At 36.7% G+C, this 6,989-nt stretch overlaps 1 pseudogene; it reads left to right on the forward strand.

The window, feature by feature from the left end:
- The first annotated feature begins 3,962 nt into the window (after positions 1 to 3,962).
- LOC113259276 (KRR1 small subunit processome component homolog) lies at positions 3,963 to 4,891 on the forward strand (annotated as a pseudogene).
- The last annotated feature ends 2,098 nt before the right edge of the window (positions 4,892 to 6,989 follow it).

Here is a 6,989-nt window from a genome sequence, read left to right on the forward strand (position 1 = left end):
TCAGTTTCTTTGCTGGTTATCAATCTGTTCAAATTTTCTATTTCTTCTTGTTTCAGTTCTGGTAGTTTATATCCTTCTAGGAATTTATCCATTTCTTCTTTTAGGTTGCCCAATTTGTTGGATTATAGTTTTTCATAATATTATCTTATTATTGTTTCTTTTTCTGTGGTATTGGTTGTTATTTCTCCTCTCTCATTTGTGATTTTATTTATGTGAGTCCTTTTTTTCTTGATAAATCTGGCTAGAGATTTTTTGATTCTATAAATTTTTTTCAAAGAACCAGCTCCTGGTTTCTTTGATCTGTTCCATATGTTTTTTTTTTTTTTTTTTTTTTTTACTTTCCATATCATTTATTTCTGCTGTAATATTTATTATTTCCTTCCTACTGCTGATACTAGTTTTTTTTGTTGTTGTTGTTCTTTTTCTAGCTCCTTTAGGTATAATGCTAGGTTGTTTATTTGAGGTTTTTCTGGTTTCTTGAGGTAGGCCTGTATTACTAATCATTTCCCTCTTAGAACTCCTTTTATTGTATCCCAATGGTTTTGGACCATTGTGTTTTCGTTTTCATTTTTTTGCGTGTGTGTGTGTGTGTGTGTGTGTGTGTGTGTGTTTTATTTCTTCTTTTATTTCCTGGTTGACTCGTAATTCTTTAGTTGCATGATATTTTACCTCTATGTATTTGTGGTCTTTCTGCACATTTTCTTGTGGTTGACTTCTACTTTCATTGTGTTGTGTTCAGAAAAGGTGTGCGGTATGACTTCAATCTTCTTGTATTTGTTTAGGCTTGTTTTGTAGCCTTCTATGTGATCTGTTCTGAAGAATGTCATATGTGCACTTGAAAAGATTGTGTATTCTGCTATTTTAGAAGGGAATGTTCTGAGTATATTTATTAAGTCCATCTGGTCCAGTGTGTCATTCAAAGCCATTATTTCCTTATTAATTTTCTGTTTGGATGATTTGCCCATTCGTTTTAGTGGGATGTAGAAGTCCCCTACTCTTATCATGTGTTACTATCAATTATTGTTATTGTTTTATATATTTGGGTGCTCCCATGTTGAGTGCATAAATATTTACAGTTGTTACTTCTTCTTGTTTGATTGTTTTCTTTATTCTGATATAGTGCCCTTCTTTGTCTCTTGCTACAGTCTTTGTTTTAAAGTCTAGGTTGTTTGATATATGTATTGCTACCCTGGCTTTCTTTAACACCAGTTTGCATGATATTTCTACATCCCCTCACTTTCAATCTGCAGGTACCTTTAGGTCTAAAATGAGTTTCTTGCAGGCAGCATATAGATAGGTATTGTCTTTTATCCATTCTGACACCCAATGTCTTTTGATGGGAATGTTTAGTCCATTTATATTCAAAGCAAGTATTGATAGATATGTACTTATTGTCATGTTATTTCTTCTTTTATGGTTGCTTCCAAAGATTTTCTCTGATCTTTCTCTCTTTTATGTATTGCTGATTTTTAAAAAAGATTTTATCATTTATTTGAGAAAGAGAGAGAGAGCGAGAGAGAGAGAGAACACAAGTGGTAGAAAGGGGTAGAGGGAGAGGGAGAAGCAGACTCCCTGCTGAGCAGGGAGCTCAATCCCAGACCCCCGAGATCATTACCTGAGCCGAAGGCAGACGCTTAACCGACTGACACCGCCCCTTCCCCCCGCCCCGGGCATCCCTGTTGCTGATTTTTTTTTAGTGATATATTTGGATTTCTTTCTCTTCATTCTTTGCATGTTTACTGCTCATTTTTGATTTGTGGTTACCATTAGGTATATGTAACCTCTTTTGCAAATAGCAGTCAATATTAAGCTGATGGTCCTTTACATTAGAACCCATTCTCTTCTCCTCTCCTCCCCATGTTTAGGCATATGTTATTATATTTTATATCCTTTTCTTTTTGAGCTCCTTGACTGATTGTTTACAGAAATGTTCATGTGTACTGCTTTTGTGTTTCCTGCATTTATACTGGCCCTTTAGTCTTTTTTTTCCATTCAAAGTGTCCCCTTTAATATCTCTTGCAGGGCTGGTTTAGTGGTCATGAACTCCTTTAGTTTTTGTCTGTCTGTGAAATTCTTTATTTCTCCTTCTATTCTGAATGTTAGCCTTCCTGTATATTTTATTCTTTGCTGCAGATTTTTCCCATTCTGCAGTTTGAATATATCTTGCCACTCCCTTCTGACTTACCAAGTTTCTGTTGAGAAAACTCCAACTAGGCTTATGAGTTTTCCCTTGTAAGTTACTGACTTCTTTTGCCTCGCTGCTTTAAAAATTTTTTTTCTTTATTACTATATTTTGCAAATTTAATTACAATATGTCTTGGTTTGGGCCTGCTTTTGTTGATTTTGATGGGAGTTCTCTATGCCTCCTGGATCTGGAGATCTGTTTCCTTCCGTAGATTAAGGAATTTTTTAGCTATTATTCCTTTATTTCTTTCTCTTCTTCTTCTGGAACTCCAATAATATGAATGTTGTTATGTTTGATGGAGTCACAGAGTTACCTAAGTGTGTTCTTGTTTTGTATAATTCTTCTTTCTCTCTCTAGTTAAGTTTCTTTGCTTTCCATCACTTTGTCTTCTAGGTCATTAATCCGTTTTTCTGCTTCTTCCTGCCTGTTGTTCGTTGCATCAAGCATGTTTCTAATCTTGTTTATTCACTCTTCATATCTGATTGATTCTTTTTTACCTCTTTTATCTCTGTGGTAAAGGTATCCCTGATGTTTTACATTCTTTTCTCAAGCTCAGTTAGTATCCTTGTGACTGTTGCTTTAAATTGTCCCTTAGGCATGTTGCTCAAATCTGTTTTGCTTGAATCTGTTTTTGCTTAAATCTGTGGCCTTATCTTTCATTTGGGATGAATTTCTCCATCTTGGCATTTTGTGTATGTCTCTACCTTCTTTTGTGTGCTAGAAATACCAGTTGTGTCTCCTGTTCTTGAAGGTAATGGCCTTATGAAGAAGAGCTCATGTAGTACCTAGGGCCTGGTTTTTTCAGGGAGTGTCTCCAATGTGTGCTGCATGTGTTCTGCTGTTGTGTTTTGGCTTCTCTGTCCTTAAGGCCCATTGTGTATAGAGGCTCTCCTTGCCTGCTGTGGATACTGTTTGGTCCCTGGCCTCAATGTGGCGAGTTTTAATTAAGTGTACTCTGGACTGCTTGTGAAATGAAACTTGTCTCCATGTCCACTGGAATGAAGCACTTCCAAAACTCTTTGGTCAGGAGACATTGTACGGGCTGGGGTTTGTGGTGGTCTTTTGGGGAAGGGACCTGTTACACTGTGAGTGAAGTAAGCGTGACTGAGAAGGGAAGACCCACTGAAGTGTGGGGGTGGGGCTTGATGTAAGCAAGTTAGGCACCCAGTGTCCATCTGTACTGCTTCCTGCAGGTGGCTGGGTGTTTATGCTGAGGGGTGGAGAAGGGAACTGACACCAGCCAGCTCCTTTGTTCCTTGAGAGGTGACTCTGTGAACTCTGCCTCTCAGCGACACACTCTGAGTAGAGCAAATAATCTCCCCACTGTATGCCTCAGTCACTCTTCAGATTGCTCTTTCCATGCTGTCTGCCCCCAGGGTTGTTTGCCTACTTTCTTACCAAAAGCAGCGCAGTGCCCTCTGGACTGTATCCCATACATCCCGGCTGCCTTTAAAACTCTGGGCTATAAGCCCCTTTCATTTCAAGAACTCACAAACTTCACCCCCTCTTGTTTCCCAAGCCAGTGGCTATGGGGAAATGTTCTCCTGTGTGTTCTCCTGTGTGCTCCTCTCTCTCTCTCACCTTCTTAGCGACCACAGCTCCCTTCCCACCACAGTGGCTGTAATCCATTTCTTTCCCAAAGTGTGTCTCTGCACTTTTTACCTTCTTCAATGTGGCCCCTTCTCTCCCTTTAGTTGCGGAGTTTGTTCTGTCAGTCCTCAGGTTAATTCCTGGGGTATTTAGCATGATTTGCTAGTTATCTAGTTGTATTCATGGAATGAGGTGAGCCTAAGATCCTCCTACTCTGCCACCATCTTCCTGTTACTACCTGTACCCGACAAAGACTTTTTTTTAAAATCCTTTGAGACTTCATTGAACTGCTACAGAAAGACTTTTGATCCATATATCATCATTAGGGCCAGAGACCCTTTTAACAACGAGTGTTTCATTTGAGCAGGCAGTACAAATTCTTCAAGATGATGTTGCTTGTGAAATCATTCATAAGGTTCGTTCATAAGAAATAAAATTTGTAAAAAGAAGACAATGTTACTACCTATAATGACTCATTGGTCCCAAAGGATCTACATTGAAGGCTTTGGAACTTTTAACAAACTGTTATGTTATGGTTCAGGGAAAAATAGTTTCAGTCATTGGACCTTTTAGTGGCTTAAAAGAGGTTCAAAAAGTAGTCTGAGATACTATGAAGAATATTTGTCCAATTTATAACATTAAAACCTTAATGATTAAATGAGAGTGGGCAAAAGATTCTGAATTAAGATCACAAAGTTGGGAAAGATTTTTGCCATAGTTCAAGCACAAGAATGTGAATAAACGCAAGGAACCAAAGAAAAAAACTGTCAAGAAAGAGTACACACCATTCCCACTATCACAGTCAGAAAGATTGGTAAAGAATTAGCTAGTGGTGAAAATTTTCTGAAGGCAAGTCAAAAGAAGTGACAGAAAATGGAAGCTATAAAGGCTAAACAAGAGGAAGCTCTCGGGTAAGAGACAACAGGAAAGAAACAAAGCTTTTATTCCACCTAAAGAAAAGCCAGTTGTGAAACCAGAGGAAGCTTCTACTGAAAATAAAATTGATGTGGCTGCCATCAAGGAAAAGGTTAAGAAAGTAAAGAATAAGAAACTGGGAGCTCCTTCAGCAAAGAAGTTAGACTTAAAATGGAAGCAGATGAAAAAAAGAAGAGAAGAAAAAGAAGTAACATTAAAAAAAAAAAAAGGAAACCAAAAAACAAACAAAAACCCCTGGATGAGAACTCACTAAGCCATATCCTTTTGTAAAGGATTTTGAGATACTAGGGCATTAGTAGCCTATGTGTGAGAGGGAATACTCTGAACACATTTTTCTGAGTTTGTGTCATTCTTCAAAACAGTGTTTATATAAACAGCTATTCTTTATAAATATAAATTATTGTATTCTCTGTGTGTTTTTTGAAAAACTTTATGCTAGAAAGCAGTATATATGTCTTTGTATATATTGCATCTAATCTGTTTTGGCATGTTTTGCCTGAGCATGACATTAGATGTAATTTTTAGATTGTTTATATAAAGATTTTTGAAATGTGGCTATTGTAATTATCCATCAAATCCAGTGTTTGATGCCACTGGTTAGTCTTTAAATATAATCATGTCCTACCACTTGGTTTTGAGAAAAAAATATGCAAATTTTGCAGTGCTCAAGAAAAAAAAAGAATAATTATAATTCCTAAATATTTAGTCTGATATTCTTTTTAATGTCTATACAAATTTATAAGTTTATATAAATATTAAGATTATCAAAAATATTAAATGCAAAATTATCTTATTTTGACAGTTAATTCATGGAAAAATCACAGCACTGTGGAAAAACAGTTGCTTGAATATGGAGTTTCTGTGGTTTGTTTTACCTTGAACAAATGTTGCTGTGAACTTTTTGAATGCCACTGAAGGGCCATTAGAGCAGTTCCTAGGATTAGGTTGCCGCATCTTGAATTGGACTGAGCAAAGAAATGGACTCCAGCTATTGTAACCTAAAAACTGTGAAAACGAAAAGGATATTTTGGTGAGAAGGAATGTCTTAGAAGCTAAACGCAGTTCATCATGTTCAGCTAATGGGACTGGATAATTCTTGTGATTGAAGCTTTTTGTAAAATTATTGTGTAATGTTTAAGTGGAAGAGGTATACTATCTACCATGGAAGCAAAAAGTGGTTTCAGATAGTCTCTTAATTCATCTCTAACAAGGGACATAATCCCTATATATAATGGAAAAAAATTTGTAGAAGATCTTTCTTCTTTCCAAATCCTAATAAACATTATTATCAAAATATATATCATTTGGAGTCTATTAAAACAACAGTTATTTGGAGAAGGGGTTCTTTTATCTATTGAATCAATACAAAGGACTTCAATTATTTCCGTAGACTTGAGAGAAACAACAGCATCAGCTGATTGGTATTTCACAGAATGGAATGCAGTCCAGGGGGAAGTCACTGGGTGCAGTGGAATAAATGGTAGACTTTGGTATCAGATAGTCATATTTGTGTTCCAGCCTCAACACTTACTTATTATATCATCTTGGGCATGTAAACTACATGTTTGAGGTACAACATTTTTATTTAGCAGAGAAATGTAATAATCTGTACATCATGAAGTGATTGGAACGTTAAATGATGGAACATGGGTAATGCACCCAGCAAAGTGCGTAAAGAGAATGCAAGAATCAGGGTTCCTTCTTACTTGGAGTCATAATACTTCCTTCTAACTTCATCTTGTTAGTCTATTTCTGTGCCCCGAAGCACCCAGCAGTGCTTGAGTGTTTGAAGACATCCTTGATTCCCAAACCCACCTTCAGGTCTTCTTTTTCCCCAGTTAAGATTTTCAAAAGGAGGATGAAAGCAATGTTGGCTGTACGGCATTTCTTGGAAAAGGAAAGAGACCCTTGGGAAGTGAAACATGTTGCAATGAAAACAAAACAAAACAACAAGAACTGGGTGTCTAGGAACTCTGTGGTGGTCTCTGGGTTGCTGGTGATATCATAAGGAAGACTGGTATTTGGATGGAATAAACTAGGTTGTACTTAATGTGATACCAGTTGCATGAGAAACTTCACAACTTCACGTTTTTTCCAATGCCTGCTTTTTAGACTTTTTCATAAAATCTCTGAAGTCTTTCATGCTGTTGAAATAATTTTCCTCTTTTTGATGCTATATGAGTCAATAGCTCATACGTCTTTTTCCTTTCTTACTTTGGTACTATCTGTAATAAATGAGACTTCTCTTTTTCTTAGATTTAAAAGAGGGGAAAGAAAA

Source organism: Ursus arctos, unplaced genomic scaffold (assembly GCF_023065955.2).
Source record: "Ursus arctos isolate Adak ecotype North America unplaced genomic scaffold, UrsArc2.0 scaffold_7, whole genome shotgun sequence".
Taxonomy (NCBI): Eukaryota; Metazoa; Chordata; class Mammalia; order Carnivora; family Ursidae; genus Ursus; species Ursus arctos.